The sequence below is a fragment of the Schistocerca nitens genome, chromosome 4 (assembly GCF_023898315.1).
Source record: "Schistocerca nitens isolate TAMUIC-IGC-003100 chromosome 4, iqSchNite1.1, whole genome shotgun sequence".
NCBI lineage: Eukaryota > Metazoa > Arthropoda > Insecta > Orthoptera > Acrididae > Schistocerca > Schistocerca nitens.
Window position 1 is genome coordinate 847,100,323 of NC_064617.1, and position 21,653 is coordinate 847,121,975.

At 41.5% G+C, this 21,653-nt stretch overlaps 1 non-coding gene across 1 annotated transcript; it reads right to left on the reverse strand.

Annotated features, from left to right (window-relative positions):
• Window positions 1-10,427: 10,427 nt before the first annotated feature.
• Trnas-cga (transfer RNA serine (anticodon CGA)) lies at window positions 10,428-10,502 on the reverse strand. Its single transcript has one exon. It is a non-coding gene; the product is annotated as a tRNA-Ser (tRNA).
• Window positions 10,503-21,653: the final 11,151 nt, after the last annotated feature.

A 21,653-nucleotide genomic window follows, 5' to 3' on the forward strand; every position in this document is an offset into this window, starting at 1 on the left:
ATCCTGCACACGTTTTTTTAAGTAAACTTGTTATATAAAGTTTGTAGTTGTTTTCCAGTAGACATGTATAGAGGGATATGGTGTCTCCATTGCAGGCGGAGTGGCGATGACGGACAGAGCACTGTGATGCATCCACAGCCTAGCTGCTGTTGTGTCATTGTACACTACTGGCCATTAAAATTTCTACACCAAGAAGAAATGCAGATGATAAACGGGTATTCATTGGACAAATATATTACACCAGAATTGACATGTGACCACATTTTCACGCAATTTTGGTGCATAGATCCTGAGAAGTCAGTACCCAGAACAACCACCTCTGGCCGTAATAACGGCCTTGATACGCCAGGGCATTGAGTCAAACAGAGCTTGGATGGCGTTGACAGGTACAGCTACCCGTGCAGCTTCAACACGATACCACAGTTCATCAACAGTAGTGACTGATGTATTGCCCGGCCACCAATGATCAGATGTTTTCAGTTGGTGAGAAATCTGGAGAATGTGCTGGTCAGGGCAGCAGTCGAATATTTTTTGTATCCAGAAAGGCCCGTACAGGACCTGCAACATGCGGTCGTGCATTATCCTGCTTAAATGTAGGGTTTCGCAGGGATCGAATGAAGGGTAGAGGAACGGGTTGTAACACATCTGAAATGCAACGTCGACTGTTCAAAGTACCCTCAGTGCGAACAAGAGGTGACAGAGACGTGTAACCAATGGCACCCTATACTATCATGACGGGTGATACACCGGTATGGCGACGACGAATACGCGCTTCCAATGTGCATTCACCGCGATGTCGCCCAACACGGATGCGACCATCATGAAGCTGTAAACAGAACCTGGATTCATCCGAAAAAATTACGTTTTGCCATTCGTGCACCCAGGTTCGTCGTTGAGTACAGCATCGCAGGCGCTCCTGTCTGTGATTCAGCGTCAAGGGTAACCGCAGCCATGGTCTCCGAGCTGATAGTACATGCTGCTGCAAACGTAGTCGAACTGTTCGTGCAGATGGTTGTTGTCTTGCAGACCTCCCCATGCGTTGGCTCAGGGATCGAGACGTGGCTGCACGATCCGTTACAGCCATACGGATACGATGCCTGTCATCTCGACTGCTAGTGATACGAGGCCGTTGGGATCCAGCACGGCGTTCCGTATCACCCTCCTGAACCCACCGATTCCATATTCTGCTAACAGTCACTGGATCTCGACCACCGCGAGCAGCAATGTCGCGATACTATAAACCGCAATCACGATAGGCTACAATGTGACCTGTATCAAAGTCGGAAACGTGATGGTACGCATTTCTTCACCTTACACGAGGCATCACAACAACATTTCACCAGGGAACGCCGTTCAACAGCTGTTTGCTAAATCGGTTGTAAACTTTTCTCATGTCGGCACGTTGTAGGTGCCGGTAACGGCGCGAACCTTGTGTGATAGTTCTGAAAAGCTAATCATTTGCACATCGCAGCATCTTCTTCCTGTCGGTTAAATTTCGCGTCTGTAACACGTCATCTTTGTGGTGTAACAAGTTTAATGGCCAGTAGTGTAGTTGGAGGGATATGGTGTCTGTATTGCAGGTGGACCACAGACGACGGGCAGTACGCTGTGATGCTTCCACAGCCTAGTCGCTCTTGTGTTTTTGTAGCTGGAAGGATGGGGTTGCCTGTATTGCAGGAGGATCGGCGATGACGGGCAGCTGGGCCTGATGCCGGACCCGGACTTCCCAGAGTTCCCCGCGGTGGCAGCGGTGGGCCCGCGAGAGCGCCGCGTGCTCTTCCCCGTGTCGCCGCCCACGCCGCCGCGGCCCGCCGCCAACCATCACATGCACCACCACCAACACCACCAACACCAGCAGCACCAGCAGCACCACCACCAGTGGCAGCCGCACCACACAGCCGCCGCCGCCGCCCACACGGTAAGTCCGTCACCACAGCTACCGGCTCGCGCTTGAAACTGCCACACATCGGCGTACGCTGAACTGTCATAAATAATAGCACAGCAGTGGATGTGATCTCTGCCGTCGGCTACTGAATACTGATGCGGTACATATGTCGTACAGTCCACGTCGAGGTGGGTTCCTTGACGCCTAGCACTCAAATCGGTTCAAATCGGCGACGGTCTGTTTCACAGTAGCCCGTCAACCGAAAGTAGCGTGATGTCAATTCGTGAGACTCTTGTTGTCTTACTGTACGTCGATTTACGTATGGGGAAACATGTGATATTGTAGATCCACCCTGTACACTACCGATCCCGGAAATCGGAATTTTCGTGTAGTCTCTGATATGATATGATCCGTGTCTTTACACGGTTGCTGCGTGGGGTAGCCTCACGGTCTCAGGCGCCTTGCCACGGTTCGCGCTGCTCCCCCGTCGGAGGTTTGAGTCATCCCCCGGGGATAGGTGGATATGTCGTCCTTAGCGTAAGTTAGTTTAAGTTATATTAAGTAGTGTGTAAGCCTAGGGACCGATGACCTCAGCAGCCTGGTCCCATAGAACCTTACCACGAATTTCCACACGTATTATCACGTCATGTTTGAAGTCAGTGCACTAGCGACGTGGGAGAAGATGGGACACATTGTAACAGCGATGCTATTTTCTTAACTTTTGGAAAACACATTTAGGATGACATTCTTCTTTTTATGTATTTTTTTTTTTTGTTAAGGATCCCTTAACGGTAATTCAAAGGCCCGAGGTGATTTTGAAATTGGAGTGTTTATTGAAAACATTAACATAAATTGTTACAGTGTTCCCCAGTGCAGAACAGACTGTAACACATGCTGGTGTAGAGTGTTACAAGCATGACGAAGTACCTTCATGCTAGCACAACTTGTATTCTTCAACTATTTCAGAATACAAGTTGCAATTAAAAGCTAGGCAATATTAATATTCAGATTCTTTGAAAGTAATTTAATTCTTTCAATATTCATCGAACGTTGAAACTTTTTACGCTGATATGAAGTTTGAGACACCTTTGTTGTCTTTTGGTTTTTTCCAAGGAAACTATTTTTGGTAAAACCATTATTATACTTTTTTGTGACAAACATCTAGTACTAGCTACTTGAGGAAATATAAAAGGGCTTGGATTTTTGATCCCCCTACGGAGAATTGTCACTTCATAGTCACCATCAGCTTCCTAACTGCTGACCAATTTACCAATATAGTGAACTGGGTTCTTGCCACCCAACTCAACTAAAACACAGTCGTCTTGAGAAATTGGCCTAGCGTTGCCTTCGTTGCCCTCCTTTTAACTTTTAATGTCTTGACTGTCAGAGTAATCAAAAATATCGCACATTTTGTCATCCAGGATACCATGTACGTCATATTGTTTTGAATACAGATTTATCCTGTTGGTGTTACTTCCAGTTTCCTGTTTTGTCTTCCACTGTCCTGAATAATCTTCAGACACTTTTGTGATTGGGTTATCACTTGGGATACAACTCATTCCAGTCTTTCTGTTTTCTCGGTTGCCGATTATTTCATCAACTTTAGGGAGACCTCTAAAAGTATGAGGACCAGCTACATTATGGCTTGATGCATCTTCCCCAATTGGTATATCAGAAATCTTCATATGACTCACTTTCACCTTCATTATTCTCAGTGGCTGGCAGAACAGTCGTTATACAGTTCATACCACTGGAATAGTTTTACACCGTGCCCCACATTAAACCGTTAAACTGTGTCCCAAACGGAAGTTTTATATACTTTCTTAAGTTTCAAAAAACGTGCAAAACATTTACAGTTTTCAACAACACTGTATCATACACCACTTCATGACTGTGGGCATAATGCTCAGAATTACAGCAATTATTAGTGGAGATAATGTTATATTACGATAGAAATTTATTTCTCGTATCTCAAAACATATTTCTTCACTGCTCACCAAAGTTAAATTTCAGTTAGTACCAAGCTCAAAAGTAGTAACAAATGACAGTCGTAAATTGGTTAAACAGAAGGATATCAGTATGATAACGTAAACACAAATCCACTGATATGTATGCAGATTTCATGGAGCCGTCTTCTGTAACCCTGCAGGAATTTATAAATAAGCCTGCAGAAGGTTATTTATCATAATTATCATACTTTATTTATCTTGGTAACAATTAATTTCAAAATATGTTTCTGCTTTACTGAAATCTATTTCAAATTCATGGCGAGTGTCACAAATAAACGAAAACAGAATTTTGTTGCGTAGAAACTCTATCTTAAAATCTTTTCGAAAGATCTCTTCCGCATAGCATTTAACAGAATAAATATATTTGTCCGTTAGTGACTACTGGAGTGATCAGTCTCATGAATCTTAACAATCGATTTCTTTTTCTCAGCAAAATCTATATTGCATAAAATTTTACTCAGAGGTACTCCATGTAAATGGAAAAATTACGTATATCCTTAGCAGATATCTGCTTCGAACCGCTTCATTGAAATTACCCATACACGGAGGATTTAAGTCGAGGCAGAGAGAACTATAAGGGCCTAAAGCATACTGTTGTCGGTTTTGAGGTTGCAGTATGTATGCATGCTCCTGACATCTGTTGATCTTATAGAACTAGCTTTGTGAGGTGCGGCACCCCTACGCTCTACATATGAACATTTTCGAAAAGCTGTCTCACAGATTTATCTGATATTCACTCCTATAACGGTTCAGCGAACAAATTTTCGTTGGTGTTGGGACCGCTCACTGGCTACACTGACGCCCGTGTCTTCACAAAACCTGGAAGCTCTTTAAAGAATTACCACCGTAACCTCACAGGTTTGGTTATGGCATTATAGTCTGTAAAAATAACTGTGAGGATTACAGAAAATGTAAGAGTGCTACCGACCTCATTACTAAACCAAAAGTTTAAGTTATCTTCGTGGTAGCGGTGTACATTTGAAAAATTTTAGGAAGATGCGGATTTCAACAGGTTGCCATGAACTGTTGTCTGAAGTAATATTTTATTCTTCATTGGAGTCATAGAAGGCCATCATTTTCTTAACGTCACATCGAGGGAGACCAAAATTTGTCATTTCCCCACAGTGTACAGGTGCCTTGCCATATCTAGTGCCCAAAAACATAGCTGGAAAGTAAGTATCACCTTTGAAACATAAATATTTAACAAAACAACTACATTAAATATGAAACACATAGCATTAAAAAAATTTCGAGTCTCATTCCTAACTTGAACAGGCAGATTTATGTAATGAAAATGAGGATGATGAGGACCATAAAGTGTTGGGGTAGGTGATAATTGTGTGATTGGTGCATTTGATCTCTGTTATTTATATTATGATTTTAGTTTCATATTAATTACTGACTACACAACAGTCAAAAGGACGCTACTGACACTAGGCTATATATGAAAATTTTGTGGATTAACAGTAATAGTGTACTATAAAATGGGCACATGATTGTCTTATGAGTTGATTGATGTGTGTTATGCCAGTGGACGAGTAACACGTCACCGGCCCAGTATGATACGCAATTCGTAAATTTGACATTTCTACCGTGTAGTTGATATGGTATAATGAGATACGTTTAGCAACAACTGCATTCTTGCCTAATAAAAGAGTGTAGTTGTTGTTTTATGACTTTTGTGTTGGCAAGTACATTTCGTTGAGGTTTGTACTGGGTACTGAATTCAACACCTAGTGATGGAAGTAACTACCCGTAAGTACTATAAATGTTAATGAGGATGATAACCTTTGTTTTATTTCCACCATATCTGCAACATTTGCTACGCTGCAATTTCGATAGCAATCATTATGTACAAAACAGCCAAACGTTTTATAAATGTTGACTTGTAGACGACTGTTAACGTCGAACATCGTTCAATATTCAAATACGCAGTGTCAGTTGATTATTCTGCTCCAAGCCGAGTGGTTGGTTCTGCTTCACTGCTCTATTTGGGAAACGCAGGTGGCATCTATTATTGATTTCATTAACTCATTAAGTACCAGTGTTCTATTTTGAGGACACAGCACATATTTATTTATAAATACACAATAAATTATTAATTTGCAACTATTACTGTTCGACGTCATTTGCTGATGCTTTTTATAACAAATGTATGCTTATAGGAAATTAAAAGCAATAAATCCTACCTTTAATTGAATATTGAATACTAAGGCACACTATTCGTTATCTCAGGTATTTACTTTATCGACAATTTAGCAATATTTGAAACATGTGGCAAAGGTCTCTTTGTAATTGTTTATAGTCGACAATGTGTCTTTTAAACTACTTGCATTGTTAGCTCATTTGGAGTTATATTCATTGTTTTCCATTATTATAAAATTTGGTGTACTCGAAATAGGACACTGGGACTTGGTGTTATCATTTCAGTTATTTGTATTGCTGCTACTGCTGATGTATTTTCTTTATAGAACGTGGTAATTTTACCAGATTTTGTTGCTGAGGTAAGTAACGACCCCTCTTTTACGTATATATTACAGGATATGAAGTCACTTTGAAATTTGCAGCGTATTATTTAACTATATTTACGAGTATGTTACCAATTAGTAAATACTACAGTTCCAGATGGACAGAGGTATTTACACATTCCCTTTTCTGCGGCTTTTGCTAATGTATGATTCTTTCATTTCACTTTATTTTATTACATTTTATTTCATTTCATTTCATACAGATTATAATGGCCTTCAGAAAAGATAGAACCTCAGTAATGACGAATAAATAATAAACAGTGACGCATTCTATAATGCAGTGTCAAATGATCAGGACCACCGTATGTCCTCCTGTAGTAGCCTGTATGACCGGCCAAGAAGAAGGTCCAGACGACGTTACTGGAACCGTGGAAGTCTCAGATGTGCCAGCGGCTATTGAATTACATTATGTTGCATCAGAGAATAACGAACAAACTGTGTGTAAAACTTCACTGTCAAGTACATCCCAAGTTTCCAGAAGTAAATCGATGAAGAGACGTCTTACTGATGAGAAAAGCAATTTAAAAAAGACACCTCCAGTTTATACAAAGCTGCCTCAAACTAGTGAGCATGACATCAGCACAAAGAGAGAGGAATTGAAGGAACAACTTTCTTCCTTGACTCCGAAGGAGATGTTTGAAGAAATGATGAACGAAAACATATACGAGTTCATAGTGAAAGAAACTGTGAGATGTGCAGTAAATATGAAGAATATGCAGGATTTTATTCTCACAGTTGAAGAGGTCAGGGTCTTTGTCGGATTTCTTCTTTTTGCTGTCTACCAGAAGCTCCCTGCTGAGAAGCTATACCGGTCTGAAGATGGAGATGTTGGCATACCAAGTATAAAGACAGCTATGTCAAGGAATAAATATCAGAAGTTGAAAACATTACTTCATTTTCAAGATAATGACTTAGCCAATGAAAACAAACACCATCGCGGATTTAAAATTAGACCTCTCTTGAAAATGATAAATGAATCTTTTCAAAAATTTGGAATATTTGAGGAAAATTTGTCAATTGACGAAATGATAGTCAAATACTATGGACGAAGTGGGTTGAAACAGTTTATCCTAGGCAAGCCTATTAAATTTGGCAATAAGTTGTGGTCTCTTTGTGGAGCAAGTGGCTACTGTTTCAAATTTGATTTATACTGTGGAAAGGAGCCAGAAGTTACTGCAAGGGATGACCTACTATTGGGATCAAGAGTAGTCCTAAACATGATGGACTGCATTGAGAAACCCGAGAATCATTGTGTGTACTTTGACAATTTCTTCACTTGTGGAGATATTCTGATTCATCTGAGAAATTTGGGTTTTAGAGCAACTGGGACTGTAAGAGAGAATCGAGTTGGTGACTGTCCACTACTGGGCAGCAACGAACTGAAAAAGACAGTTCGAGGAAACTATGACTACCAGTTCGACAGGAATGGTGAAGTCTTATTTGTTCGAAGGCACGATAGAAGATGCGTTACAATTGGTACAAATTTTGACAAAGTTGAAACTTTGGGAGCAGCTACACGGTACAGTAAACAAGCAAGTAAGAAGACACAAGTGCAACAACCTGCCGTTTTGAAGTCGTATAACGCGTACATGGCAGGTGATGACCACCATGACTGGTTAGTTGGAAAATGTGCGACGGTAATTAGAGGGATAAAATGCTACTGAGTCCTATTTACAAGTAAACTGGAAATGGCCCTCGTAAATGCCTGGCTCTTCTACAGACTAGTACATGGGAAAAATGCACTGGATTTACTGGATTTCAGACATGCTGTTACAGTTGCATACCTGAAATTGGACACTGGAAGACCGAATATTGGACGTCCAATGGAATACCCATCAAGTTAGTTGAGAGTGATACCAGACATCAGGTTTGACGAAATTGGTCATATGATTGACAAAAGGTGCACGCAAAGAATATGTGTAAGAAGTAAATGCAATGGGAAACCAAAAACATATTGTGTTAAATGCCATTAACACCGTGTGTGAAGTGTTTTGTACCATTTCACAAGAAATAAATAGTTAAGACTTAATACAGTTTAGTATGCTATACGATACTGTTAGATCCCAGCGTCCTATTTTCAGGACGGCCATTATATCAGCATGTATGAATATTCTTTGGCTATTTTTGTACTTATTGTGGTTCATACACTATGTATATTATAATTAGGGAATAAAAAATTCAATTAAAAAAATTAATTTGGGACTTAATGGGTTAACGTGTTTTCACATAAATGCCCAAACTATCAAATCAGTAAGTTACCATAAACTTGTAAAAATTAATAACGCAATAGTTAATATTCGATTTCATTTATTTTTATGTGCCTCGTTTAAGGTAGGTGAGGTAAAAGCACAAATTTTTCATTATACGATTTTTTTTTAAATTGCGGGACTTTTATATCAATTTGACATCTTGGTAACAGGTGTAAGAATTTCATTATCATCGAGTTATCATTAGAGGAGTATAGAAAATATTCCTTACAAATCTATTTGCGCATTCTCACCTAAAGCTGTGGGCATGGAGCGAGAGTATATAGTGCGTACTTTTATCACCAACTGAAGAAAATGAAAAGGGTACAATAAATACACGGCGACAACAAATCAGGAACTCCTGTAATTTTAAGTATCACATAAACGTAATTATATTGTAATTCTTAACAGCCTTTTATGTATAGCAGTCTTAGAAACTAAAACCATATGATTAGCAAGGGTTACTGGTCCTAATTTTGGATATTAACACAAGTAATACGGACAATGAAACGACATACATACTGCCCAATGGAACTAAGGAAATGAACAGAAAAGAGCCATTTTTAAATCGAGAAACTTTAATACGGTTAAACATAAATGAGCATAAAATAGAGAATAGAGTTTAGCCTTCGAAACTTACATTTCAACGATACTTTTACTAATATGGTAAGCCAGAAAGATCTTCTGAAAAGTTAAAAGTATCAGCAAACCTTCCAGAACATTTACAATTCGGTTTTAATACCCTTTTTTAAATAAAAGTCTTTACTTCCGACGCACCCTTCCTCGGTCGTTTCATGAAATCTCGACGTTTCCGGGAGACGCTTGTAGAAAAACTCCAATGTTGCCATATTAACAGACTGTACTCCTTCAAACAGGTAAGTGGAAAAAGAAATTTTAGTTTTTCCGTGTATTTTTAGAACTGCGAATGCTCTTGTGCTTATAACAGAACTGCCTTCTACATCAGATTCGTTCCCTGAAAAATTCATGTCCTGGTCACAGGTACTGTTATGCGAAGACATTTTTATCCCCGATTCCGAGGAAGAAGCGACAGAGTCGGTTCCTTTGAAGTTTTTTTAACAGTAAAAAGTTTCTGTTTATTCTTATTTCGTCTAGCTTGGGCTTTCTTTCCCTACTCCACTCCACATCTAACGTCTTCTTTTCAGCAGATTTCGCCTCCTGAATCGCCTTATGAGAACTGCGAACTTCTACCTCATTAGACTTGCGTACTTTTACCCCATTACGCCGTTTTATTTTTCGGCAATGTGTAGAGAACACACATAACTAAATTCATGGAGATCAAGGAGTTTACAGAAAGCTTATAGTCACCAGTTCCACTATGTTTTAAATACATTTATATACACCGAACACTCAGTCAACACTGTACACATTTTACATCGCAAACGTACAAAAGATACTTACCGGATTTTATACAGCGGTAAGAGTCCGACTCTCACAAGGTTGCAGAATAGAACTGAGGAGATGATGACGTATGCGCTGCCTGGTGGGAGAATGCTGCACTTCTGCCTTAGGCATCTGAATACGTAATTCGCACTCTTTCCCCACGCATACGTTTTACCCCCATCTACCCTATATTACGTTCTAAACCTCCAGTATGTGCTATTTATTGTAGGAGAGGCAGGTACTTCCGACGTTTTTGCTTATATGTATCTACGTCAGCCGTGGCTAATGGTCGCTAAACAGCAAGAAGCTGAAATCAAAACAGCATGAAAAATGAAACTTCCTGGCAGATTAAAACTGTGTGCCCAACCGAGACTCGAACTCGGGACCTTTGCCTTTCGAGGGCAAGTGCTCTACCAACTGAGCTACCGAAGCACGACTCACGCCCGGTACTCACAGTTTTACTTCTGCCAGTATCTCGTCTCCTACCTTCCAAACTTTACAGAAGCTCTCCTGCGACCCTTGCAGAACTAGCACTCCTGAAAAAAGGATATAGCGGAGACATGGCTTAGCCACAGCCTGGGGGATGTTTCCAGAATGAGATTTTCACTCTGCAGCGGAGTGTGCGCTGTTATGAAACTTCCTGGCAGATTCAAACTGTGTGCCCGACCGAGACTCGAACTCGGGACCTTTGGAAGGTAGGAGACGAAATACTGGCAGAAGTAAAACTGTGAGTACCGGGCGTGAGTCGTGCTTCGGTAGCTCAGATGGTAGAGCACTTGCCCGCGATAGGCAAAGGTCCCGAGTTCGAGTCTCGGTCGGGCACACAGATTTAATCTGCCAGGAAGTTTCATAACAGCGCACACTCTGCTGCAGAGTGAAAATCTCATTCTGGAAGCATGAAAAATATTTGGAATCGTTCCATCACAAGACGAGGAGTTATATGGTGTCCAATCTTTGTTGTGAAACTAAGGAAATCGAAGGATGATCGACTGATGTGATCTTTCAGGTTTTGTCGGAGTGACGTGTGCTTTCGGGTGTCCAGCCGAACTGTTCACCTCATTTCATTCAGAAAATGGAATCAACGATTCCACTGAACTCTTGAAAACTCGCCACTGAAGTAGGTGATTATTAGTTCTTTCTACCAGTTCATGTCTCTGCAGTTACTGTGTTTTCCAAGTGAGTGTGGTGTGGAGTTGAATATGAATAACTCATTAATTAAATGACAAAAAAGAGTATTTTTAATACAGATGGGCCCCGAAGAGTAATTTTTGTTATTCTAGTGATTCACAACTTTCACTTCGTAACATGTAGCCGAAGCGATTTTCACTATATCATAACATATTTTCAGGACTAGCCATGACCCTAAAGTTTAATTATTAGCGTGCGACCTTCACAATTACGGTGTTAGTAAAATTGTCATGCTACTTCAGTTCGGAAATATTTTCTGTAGAATGGCCAGAACCTGGTAAGTTGTTCATCGTGTATCAAAAAGAATCATCCGATTTGGCACGTATATGTAACTGTTTACCATATGCAATGAATACTGTTTTTTGATTAACGGGAAACTCAATTTTTTTAATATCTTTTCATATGTGTTCTATATTCCCCCTTGAGACGTACGCCATTGATCAATGTGGTATTCAAATTGTTTCCACACTGAAGTAATCATGTCTTGAGTTACAGCTTCCACAGCTGCTAATTTGCGATGTCTCAGTTCATTCATTGTTGTTCGTAACCGAGGCATGTAAACATACTCTTTTACAAGCCCCCACAAGAACTAATCATATACACTGAGGTCCGGTGACCTTGGAGACCAGTAATGTAAGTCTTGACTATTTGGCCTAGTGCGACCGAGACATCGTTCAGTAATCCACTGATTTAAAAATTCTTGCACTTCTAGATGCCAGTGTTGCGGTGTCCGAATCACTCTCCAAACGTGGGAAAATAAAGTTCTCAGGTATATCGAGATATGTGCTTGCGGTAACAGTGTTCTCTGCAAAGAAAAAAGGGGCCATACAGCTTTTCCCGTGAAACTGCACAAAACATATTAAATTGTGGAGGGTCTCTCTCATGTTGTACGACTTCATGCGGATATTCCGTACTTCATATTCTCACATTATGGCGGTTTACCTTTCCATTCAAATGGAATGTGACTTTGTCAGTGAACACTAAGCCTGGAAGAAAACCGTCACCCTCCATCTTGCCAAGAACGGAATTACAGAACTCCACATATTGTTGTTTGTCTCCTTCACGAAGAGCTTGCAGTAGCTGAATTTTGTATGGCTTCATGTGTAAACGTCGAAGCAACACACGCCAGACGGACATGCAGGGGCATGTTGAGCTGTCGAGCTGCACGGCGAATGGATTTCTGCGGTCTGTTTATGAAACTATGTCGGATGCTTTCAACCTCTGTGTCAGACACGCGGGGACGGCCCGGCTATTTGCCTTTACACAAACAACCTATTTCCCGGAATTTCTCATGCTGTCGTCTACTGCTCTGTGCTACAGGAGTATACACACCACAGCTAGTAAGAAAGTTACGCTGAACAGCTATTACTGACCAGCAGGGCACAAAACTATTGCCCGATACCATTTTTACTGGAACTGAAGTGGGTGCACACTGCTGCTACCTACTGGTAACCATGTAAAACTCGAGAATTTGCTCTTTCCAACAGTACGTTGTTCACGATCATATCTCAAATAACATAACAGTTATGTTCTTTTTTTTAAATCGGATGATTATTTTTGATACACTCTATATTTTTGTTAATATGCGTTGTGAAGTTATTGAACCGTAGTCAATGTTTAATGGACAGTTAATGAACATCTACAAGCCTTGGATTCGATATTTTTATTTATTTATTTGCACATTGTCTTGCGCCACATCCCATGAAACAGCAGTCTGAGTGACAGTGAACTGCGAAAGTATACATCGACGCATAAAAACACCGCCGGAGAGTAAGAAAAGTAAGTTACGAGCAAGAGACGTCACAAACAGGTCTATCGTTGGATGAATACGGCTGCGGTTTATTGCTGCGTTTTATTTAAATAATGACTCAGTGTTAGGGTGAGTTCCAAATTTCACTATACTAGAAAGCCACCCACTTTCTACAGGTCGCTATGGTTTATAAAATGATGTGTCGAAGTCGTCATGCTTTTTCCTTTGAATCCAATAATGGCGAATTCCTCTGTGGGGCTTTACGAGGAAGGGGTATTACTATCGGATAAAAATTTATGTTGCTGGATGAATTCGTCTGTGTTTCCTTGCTGTGCTATATTTGAATAATGAGTCAATGTTAGCACGAGTTCCATAGTTCACTACACCTCGAAGACCTCCCACTTTTTATAACTCGTTTGATTTTATGAGTTAATATGGCGGAACTGGCGTTGTTTCTCCTTGGCATGTATCTAGGAATGGTGATTTTCTCTATGGGGCTCTAGAGGAAGGGCTTATTTAATTAGGATTCTCCTCGTCTGTTCTGTCTTTCAGTATGTTGACCATCCAATCGCAAGGCGTCGAAGCTCTTCAGCTACTTCATTCGCAACTAACGCTGCAAGAAACCGGATTGTCTACACGAATAGATATGTAGTCATTACTGAGAAACACGATCATCCTCGATCTAGGCCAGAGTAAATATTTGGAATTGCTGCCGTACAAGGCTTGTGCAGTTCGACAGAGTTGTAAGATACGAGTGTTTTAATTTATGATGAGCTGGTAGTGTTCAAAAGGACAGGGTGATGCTGAATGACAGAGAGAAATCTCGGATGCAAAACCTGTTAAACAGCTAATAGTCATAATTTCGGTACAGCAGAGACTGACAGTTTTCTGTAGCTATCTACCGTCGTAGTAGCAGAAATAACAACAGTGAAGGTGGAGATAATTTTTATGTGAAAAACTTTACAGCTTTTTAAATAAAAATGGTTGAAACGGCTCTCAGCTCTATAGGTCTTAACGTCTGAGGTCATCAGTCCCCTAGACTTAGAACTACTTAAACCTAACTAACCTAAGGACATCACGCGCATCCATGCCCGAGGCAGGATTCGAACCTGCGATGTAGCAGCAGTGCGGTTCCAGATTAAAGCGCCTAGAACCGCTCGGCCACAACGGCCAGCTTTAAACAGAATAAAGGAAACGTAATTAACATTATACAACTTTATTCTTCATGTCTACATATTTATTTCTCAACATGGCGAAGAACAGATTTCTACCAACAAGAGATCAGTTTGTTGAAATTGTCATTAGAGGTTTTGTTATTGTTGACGGAGCAACACCCACACCTCTGTTTGCACCGCTTCATCAGTATCAATGTTAAGCAATCGAAGGTATTCTTTAAGGTCTGGAAACTGATGGAAATAGGAAGGAGCCAAGTCAGGTATTAAGGATGACCGGTGACAGTGAACGCAAGGCGTCGAATTGCTACAGATGTCGCATCACTCGTGTGTAGTCGGGTATTGCCGTGCTTTGGGGAGGGGGGGGGGGGGGGCGGATGCTTCATGTATGGACGAACTCTTCGAATACGGAACTAGATTTTAGCACACTGTCCGACGCGCACCAGTTTACGTTACACACCACCATGTTACAGCCTAAAATCGGGCGCCTTTTTTGTAACGGCAGTGGGTCTCAAATAAGTGGACCTGAAGTACAAATATGTATAAAGTTAATAACCATTGTTTTATTTTGAAAAGATTTACGAGTTTCAAATAAATAATACAGTGGCATTACTTTTGAGCTCGACCCCCTATGTATGTACACTACTGGCCATTAAAATTGCTACATCACGAAGATGACATGCTACAGACGTGAAATTTAACCGACGGGAAGAAGATGCTGTGACATCAAATGATTAACTTCTCAGAGCATTCACACAAGGTCGGCGCCGGTGGTGACACCTACAACGTGATGACATGAGCAAAGTTTCCAACAGATTTTTCATACACAAATAGCAGTTGACCGGCGTTGTCTGGTGAAATGTTGTTGTGATGCCTCGTGTAAGGAGGAGAAATGCGTACCATCACGTTTCCGACTTTGGTAAAGGTCGGATTGTAGCCTATCGCGATTGCGGTTTATCGTATCGCAACATTGCTGCTCGCGGTGGTCGAGATCCAATGACTGTTTGCAGAATATGGAATCGGTGGGTTCAGGATGGTAATACGGAACGCTGTGCTGGATCCCAACGGCCTCGTAACACTAGCAGTAGAGAGGACAGGCATCTTATCCGCATGGCTGTAACGGATCGTGTAGCCACGTCTCGATTCCTGAGTCAACAAATGGGGACGTTTGCAAGACAACAATCATCTGCACGAACAGTTCGACGACGTTTGCAGCAGCATGGACCATCAGCTCGGAGACCATGGCTGCGGTTACCCTTGAGGCTTCATCACAAGCAGGAGCACCTGCGATGGTGTACTCAACGACGAACGTGGGTGCACGAATGACAGGATGAATCTAGGTTCTGTTTACAGTATCATGATGGTCGCATCCGTGTTTGGTGACATCGCGGTGAGCGCACATTGTAAGCGTGTATTCGTCATCGCTATACTGGCGTATCACCCGGCGTGATGGTATAGGGTGCCATTGGTTACACGTCTCGGACACCTCTTGTTCGCACTGACGGCACTTTGAACGCTGGACGTTACATTTAAGATATTACGACCCGTTGCTCTACCCTTCATCGATCCCTGCGAAACCCTACATTTCAGCAGGATAATGCACGACCGCATGTTGTGGGTCCTGATCGGGCCTTTCAGGATACAGAAAATGTTCGACTGCTGCCCTGGCCAGCACATTCTCCAGATCTCGCACCATCTGAAAACGTCTGGTTAATGGTGGCCGAGCAACTGGCTCGTCACAATACGCCAGTCACTACTCTTGATGAACTGTGGTGTCGTGTTGAAGCTATATGGGCAGCTGTACCTGTACACTCTATCCAAGCTCTGTTTGCCTCAATGCCCAGGCGTATCAGTGCCGTTATTACGGCCAGAGGTGGTTGTTCTGGGTACTGATTTCTCAGGATCTATGCACCCATATTGCATGAAAATGTAATCTCATGTTAGTTCTAGTATAATGTATTTGTCCAATGAATACCCGTTTATCATCTGCATTTCTTCTTGGTGTAGCAGTTTTAATGGCCAGTAGTGAATGTATGCTCCACATCTCCTCCTAAACAACTGGGTCAATTTCAAACAAACAATCTACACATATCACTTACTGTCCGGTCAGAACATCTGTAGAGGGAAGAACCACCTTACTGTAAAGGGGCTCGAGGTGAAAGAGAAACGTAACTCACGACGCGCAAATACCCAGACTCCATTCATGCATTACTTGAACACGAGAGCACTTAGTGACTTGCAACAAACTTCCCACGCACTTTCAAATATTTACGAGTATTTTTCTTGCTTACACCTTCCACAAAATGATGGAACGTAAAATGTTTCGCCACTTACTACATTTTCACTGCTCATGCAGTAAAACCGGCGAATTGGACACGACCTTTTACCTTATTACATCTTCACTAATAACTCCATTCACAAAACGGTTAGTAGACAATATTCAAACATACTACATAATGTAACTGCAAAAATTTGTCTTTCTTCGACATAGCCGGTCGTGGTGGCCAAGCGGTTAAAGGCGCTACAGTCTGGAACCGCGCGACCGCTACGGTCGCAGGTTCGAATCCTGCCTCGGGCATGGATGTGTGTGATGTCCTTAGGTTAGTTAGGTTTAAGTAGTTCTAAGTTCTAGGGGACTGATGACCTTAGAAGTTAAGTCCCATAGTGCTCAGAGCCATTTGAACCATTTTTGACATAAACAGGGTTTAAATTTTCAGTTGACAAATCAGAATAACTCGTAAAATAAGCTTCACACGAAAAAATGTGTAGAATCCAAAGTTGATTATTTTCGGGGGGGACATCTGCTGGTGCTAAAATTAGCCCGTCACCCCAGCCCCCTGGGGTGGGGCGGGAGGCAACTTTAAAATTTCAAATGGGACATTCCAATTTTTATTGCAGAATCAGATTATACATAAAAAGCTACGTACATTTTGTCTTAAACATTTGTTTTGTTTCTTAGTAGTTAGCGCTGTATTTCAAGAAATTCCATGTTCTCATTTTTGCGTTGAAAATGGCAATTGATTAATAAAAAATACTTATTTACTTCGTAAATTTTGATCTGCTAAAACTGAAACTCTCCCTCTCTCCCCATAGGATGGCGTTTGAGAGAGGGGAATTAGAGTTTCACAAATGTCGACCCAAATATTAATTTTTTTCGCAGATTCGGGTAAGTTTCATTTCTTTCTTTGTCACGAGTCCACACAACTTTTAATTATCAAACAAATCATCTGGCTAGCTAACTAACTAACCAAACATCCTACGTAGTAACGAGTGAACTCATTTACTCACAGAGTCAACAAAGTAAAAGACTAACTGAGGAAAAGATTAATCCACTCACTAACTAAAGATGAACGTATTCCCCTTTAAGATTTGGTGGTCCTGAAAAGGAATGTTTGGTTTCGTTCAGCTGTTGATTATTTGCAAATACTTGCAAGTAAATGAATTCCGGGTTGCTTGTTTCCAATGAGTCCCCTTCCCTCTCACTTTCGGCCTGCTATTACTTGCATAACATACCGCAAACAGTCAGGGTTTGGGATAACTTGTCGCACAGTGATGCCTCCGCGTTAACGCACTTTTTATGCATATTAACACGCCTAGTTCACAAACAGAAGTGTATCTATTCCCTGAACTGGCCGTTCACCTCAGGAAACCCAGCGGACACTTGCCGCTAGTTAAACATCTTTACTATCACAAGAGCTGCACTAGTAGTGGAAGCAAATTAATCAGCCCGCACTATGGCAGGTGTACTCGAATGTGTTCACTCCTCATGGTAAGATGAAATCTGTATTGAGAAGGCGAAGACTATATTTAATACACTGTGATTCACTTGTAAAATGCAGCAAGTGACAAATGTCATGAACGCTTGCTTCAGTTGATATGCTACGAGTGTCAGTTTGCTAACTCGAAATCTAAGTATTGCTGGGCTAACGTTGATATGACCATTTTAAACCTTGTTATTAGAGGAATCCTTTTGCCCTTTATCTTCCATACATGTTGTGTGAACAGTGTACATGTGATTTTAAATATTTCTAGTAGAAGAATCCGATTGCGCACTATTTCCAATATATTCTGGAAGAACACGCTATATGTGAAATATTCAGATGTGATGATAAAGCGCAGAACTTCATTTGTAATTTAATAGCGATGGGAAATTTTGCACAGACCGCAAAGCCTGGTCGACCGCAGAGATGCGTGAAAATATCAGGTGACCATTGCTGCTAAAACTGAAAAATGTAGCATCATTTATGAATAATAGATGCGAAACAGTCGAAAATCTCTCAGCAGAGAACGGAAACTTTTTTTACCGTGATTAACTGTTAAGGAAGTGATGGTAGTGAGACTAAAATCGTTTGAGCTAAACTGAAAGTTAGAAAGAATAATACTCTCCAAAATGATGATGAACTGATTTGAAGAAAGAAAATTACAGACAACTACGAAAAATGTTTGGCTTAAAAATTATTTATGAAAATATGATGTAGTTAAATAACACACATGCCCAGTTTTAAAGCAGAGAGCAGCTGCAAAACCGTATTTTCACAATCGCAAATTTAACGATGTGTTTGAATTTTTACATACCGTGTTAGGTTTCCTTGAAACGCAACGCACATATTAACAAACACATACCACGTTCATGCACACACACATATGTTCTCAAATATGTAATTATGCTAATTTTTATAGTGCTATGAAAATTATTTATATTCAGGCATGACCGTGCATTTTGATAGTTTAGTTACTGTAAGAAAAATGGTTCAAATGGCTCTGAGCACTATGGGACTTAACATCTATGGTCATCAGTCCCCTAGAACTTAGAACTACTTAAACCTAACTAACCTAAGAACATCACACACATCCATGCCCGAGGCAGGATTCGAACCTGCGATCGTAGCGGTCGCGCGGTTCCAGACTGAAGCGCCTAGAACCGATCGGCCACACCGGTCGGCCTTAAGCAGTCGTAGACACATTTACATCATTACTGAATTCCTTGCAGACCTACGAGCGTAGATAGTAGCCCAATTACCCCTCGTCATTCAGATTAGTTACATGTGTCCTTAGAGACAAACTGTTTGTAAATGGGTCAAAAATGTCCAACGACTGACCAAACTGATTTTGTTTTAATAACGGAACTTAACTTGCATATCCGACTACAAAAGCACAGTCATGTATGACGAATTACATAATTTTGAGTGAATCATATTTGTTACATTGTCGCTTTTTCTCTTTTAATACGACGGGTGTTCAATGCAACACATTTTGTTTCCTCGGTCGGTTTCGGTTGAAAAATGCGCAATTTGTTGTGGGCCATTGTGGAATATTCTTGCTTCAGCCTCTATAGTAGTCCCGATAGCTGGCGGCGCTATATGTAACCTTCAAATTGGAGTCTGTAACGGACGTGAGTTCGAAGCAGAGAACTGTCATTGAGTTTCTTTTCGCGAAAAACCAAAGAGTTGTAGATATTCATAGGCGCTTGCGAAACGTCTACGGAGTCAGGGCACTGAACAAAAGCACGATGAGTCGTTGGGTGAAGCATGCGTCATCATCGCAACAAGGCCGCGCCAACTTTTCCGATCTCGCGCGTGACGGCCGCGGCCGGCAGCACACAACGCAGACGCCTGCAATGCGGGAACGTGGGGACACTCGACCACCTCGCTGCATAACTGAGCGCCTTTGTTGGTAGTGCCGACACACTGGCCCACCAGTTGGGGCACTCAATGGCGCGTTCCCGCTGAGTTCCTCGCCACCTAACAGAAGACCATAAACAGCAACGAAGGATCACCTGTGCGGAATTGCTTGGGCTTTAGGAGGCTGATCGTGACAATTTCTTTGCGAACATCATCACACGTGATGAAAGATGGATTCATCACTCAGAACCGAACGAAAATAGTAATCCATAGAGTGGCGCCACACCACCAGTCTCCGAAGAAAAAGTTCAAAGCTCCATACTCAGCCGGTGAAGTGATGGTCTTCTGGGACTCTGCTGGGGCTCTGAAGGGTTTATCTGTTTGATATGCTTTCATATGGTATAACAATCAACTCTGAAGTATACTGGGCTACTTTCAGGAATTTGAAGACTTCAGCGTGTTCCTCGACGCAAAAATACAAACTAACTGCTCCTTCTCCATGACAATGCAAGGCTTCATACAAATCTGTGCGTCAGAGAGAAGTTCGGAAATCTTCATTGGACTGTTCTTCTTCAGTCATCCTGTAACTCCGATCTCGAACCTTCCGACTTCCATCTGTTTGGCCCGACGAAGAATCCACTCCGCGGAAAGCAGTACGTGTATGATGGGGAGGTTATTGATGCAGCAAGACCTTGGTTCCGACGTCCACCATTAGAGTGGTACCAAGTGGGCACAAAGGCTCTCCCAGTAAGCTGGCTTAAGGCGGACAGACTGAACAGGAACAATTTTGAGAAATACGGTTTTGTAGCCGGAAGAGTAGACAATAATATGGTGTATTGGAATACTGAATAAACTAACATGCTTTCCGAAAAAAGTGTTGCATTACGTACTGAACGCCCCTCGTAGAAGTGATGCTTTCTGCTGTTCAAACGAGTTCAGTTTTTCTGCACGATATTTCGACGACCAACCCAGACACTTTCTTCAGATTATGTGAGCTGTAATAGTGTACTTGTTGCCTGTACTCCAACCTGGCTGATGTACTGTTTCTGTCGAGCCGTCATTTGCAACCGAGGTGACCCACAAGTTCCGCTATCTTATTTTATGTTCACTGGATCTCCATTTGCTTTTAGAAGCTTTCACTGGTATTGTAGGAAACACACGTTCTCCTAGGGTTTTCCTCTCCGCTGAGGCGGCAGTATCTTGCTGGATTTGTTGACGGATCCCAACCTTAGTTAAACTGACACCTTCGGCCTGGTTCATTACGGTATATGTTTATATCTATAGACTCCTTATTTAGGCTTCCTCAAAAAGATTTGGTATTTTGGCAGCACAACCAAAGCCTCGTCGTATACCATTCAATTTCTTGATGGCTGATTTGCTATGGTGCAGTAGTATTTTGTATCGCCGACGTTCCTCACACCCCTCCTCGACTGTTCTAAGAGCCTGCCCAACACGAAACGCAAAAATTTTAAGAGTTGTTGTAATATTTAAACTATACGTATGTTTTTGTGAAACTCACGATGAACGTGAAAAGTTGGGTCTGCTACGTTTCCTTAACGAGTTAGTTAAAAAAGCGAGTGGAACTCACATACACTGGTGTATAGGCCTATATATAGACTGAAGTGAGGAATACAAATTTGTATCTACCGTGGGATTTGAACCCATGTCTCCTGCTCACTACGTAGATAAACTAACCACTACGCCAACCTGGCACAGTGCTTTACGCAGCTGCGCGGACTTCCCTTGCACATCTCCTTCCTGAATCGAAATTTCCCTTCATGCCTCAGACCGCTTGGTATTCACCTTAAACTCATACAGCATTGCAGAGACACACCAGCTGTCTTGGAATAGCA